This window comes from Palaemon carinicauda, chromosome 7 (genome assembly GCF_036898095.1).
Source record: "Palaemon carinicauda isolate YSFRI2023 chromosome 7, ASM3689809v2, whole genome shotgun sequence".
In the NCBI taxonomy this organism is placed as follows: domain Eukaryota; kingdom Metazoa; phylum Arthropoda; class Malacostraca; order Decapoda; family Palaemonidae; genus Palaemon; species Palaemon carinicauda.
Window position 1 is genome coordinate 65,257,676 of NC_090731.1, and position 2,500 is coordinate 65,260,175.

A 2,500-nucleotide genomic window follows, 5' to 3' on the forward strand; every position below is an offset into this window, starting at 1 on the left:
ATGGAGACCCAGTCTTCTTTGACATGAATGTTAATTAAGGAAGCCTTTGGTGCATGACGGATCACGAGGATAGGCCCCGTGAAAGGTGACATTAGCGATGGCTAGCTAGCCTGATATTGTCGGAGAAGGTATCAGACGGAAGAAAATTCAGCATGGACCATCAGTGGATCGCCATACTCCAATCTAGCTGCCATGATATTCAGGGGGGCGTCTTTAGGAGGACCCAGGGATACTGAGTAAATCAGTTGGAGTCATTGCAGTGGTACATCAAATCTTCTTCGAGAGTGCGATGAAAATGTTCAACCATTCCATTAGATGCTGGGTTGTAGGTGTTTGTCTAGTGTAATGTGATGCCTAGGAGACTCGCTAATCATGTCCATAATTGAGAGGTGAAAGTGGTACCCCTGTCAAAAGTAATATACTCAGAGATACCGTCTCTCTATCCACCCTGAGAGTAAGGCAAACGCATATGAGACAGACATTGTAGTTTGCATGGGAACGGCTTCAGGCCAGCAAGTGGAGTGGAAAACGAAGGTGAACAGGTAACCATATCCTAGTGATTTGGGTGGGGGACCTACTACATTGACTTGAACGTGGGCAAAATGACGCTGAGATTGAGGAAAGGTGCCTAATCCTGAATCCGTGTGTCGATGTACTTTTAAAGTGTGGCATGAAAAATAAGCACAAACACAATCCTCAGCATTTTTAATGATGCCGTGCAAAATGAACTTAATTTTCAGTAGCTGTGCAGTGGATCAGCATGAGAGATGCAAAAGGCCATGGATGGAATCAAACACCTGATAGTACATAGGAGCAGGTATCTATAGCCATGGTCAACCAATACTGATATCACAGAGGAGAGTGGCATTGGAATCGTCGAGGGCGATGTCTTTCCGATGGAAAGATATACAAGATATCTTATATGATTGGTATTCTGGATCTTTTAGTTGGTCTTCTGCCAAGACATTGTAATCCAATTGCTTTTGAATGACAAGCGCTGTGTTTCTTGACAGGTCATCAGCAGTAGGATTTATTTTCCAAGAGACGTCTTGAATGGTGCAGTTGTATTCAAGTATGATTGTGAGATGTCTTTGTTGACAGGAGGACCAGGCATCGGACTGTCAAGTGAAGGCGTACACCAGATACATGTGGTCTGTGCGAATGATAAAGGGGTTCCTTTTAAGAAGTGCTGAAAGCGACGGACAGCCAAACGCACCACCAGAAATTCTTGTTCAAAAGTTTAGTAGCCAGATTCTACCTTGTACAGTTTTTCACTAAAGAAGGGCAATGGGCAGGGAGAGCCGTTGACCAACTTTAAGAGTATTGCCCCTATAGCATCGGTGGAGAGAAGGAGAGGGGCATGCAGCATGGGAAAAGTGAGAGCAAGAAGGGCTGATAGAGCATCCTTTGCATTTCAGGAGTAAGCTTCTTGAAGGGGATCCCAATTTTTGGCTTTTTAGCTTGCCCTTGCGGGAGGCGTAAAGGGGGACGAGCGTCGCGCAATGGCTGGCAGGAACCAGTGATAATAGCTGATTATGCCTAAGAATTCTTGCTGTGCTGTGATGGTTGAGGGCTTGAGGAAGTTCCAAATGGATGCTACCTTCTCAGGGATGGGGTGGACGCCTTCAAGAGTGATGAAGGGCCCAAAGAACGATACTTCAATGGGGACAAAGGTACACTTGTCGTACCGGACTACAAGACCTTATGTTGTGAGCAGTCGAACACGATGCGTAGATAACGCATGTGTTCCTCTTTGGAAAGTGGCCAAGGCATTACGAATTCTGAATCAGGAGTAATTACAGGTCTATGGAGAGAAGGGGGTGGTGATGGCAGCCTTGGGGATGTCTTCACTTTGTACAACTAGGAAGTCCCCTTGGTGATGTTTGGGAGGGGATAGTGATCTGGTTCTGTCTGTATGTTCAGATGCCTGTAATACCCACAGAGGCACAAGGAGCCATCTTCTTTCAGGACGTGTCTTAGGGCGATAATCATGGGGTTGAGGCCTTTCAGTAAAGGCTTGTTTCTACTATTTCGGTGAACATTTGTTTAGCTGCTGCAAAATGATCTGGTGCCAGATGGCTGAATCTAGCAAACACTTGGGGCCCTGACAACTTGATATGGTGATAAATAACATGTTTGGCACGAACAGTGGCCATTTAGCAAAGTTCTGGATGGAAGAATTCCAGGTATGATGTTAGGCTCTGGGTGTAGGCATCTGTAGATGTGCTGTTGTGGAGAATGAGGTCGGAGGCGGTGTGTTGAAGAGGTGTCGACTAGTCGACTAGTAAGAGTCTATGTTGACTAACCGTCCATGAGCAACATCAATCAAGAGGTGGTAAATGGAAAGGAAATCCGCACAGAGGATTGGAAATGTAACGTCAAAAACGAGAAAATTCCAATGATTTTGTTGCACCCAAATGATAATATAAGTGGCTCGTATCCATGGGTGGCCATCACAAATCCATTGACAGGTACCAGGCAGATGTCAGCAGGCTTAGAT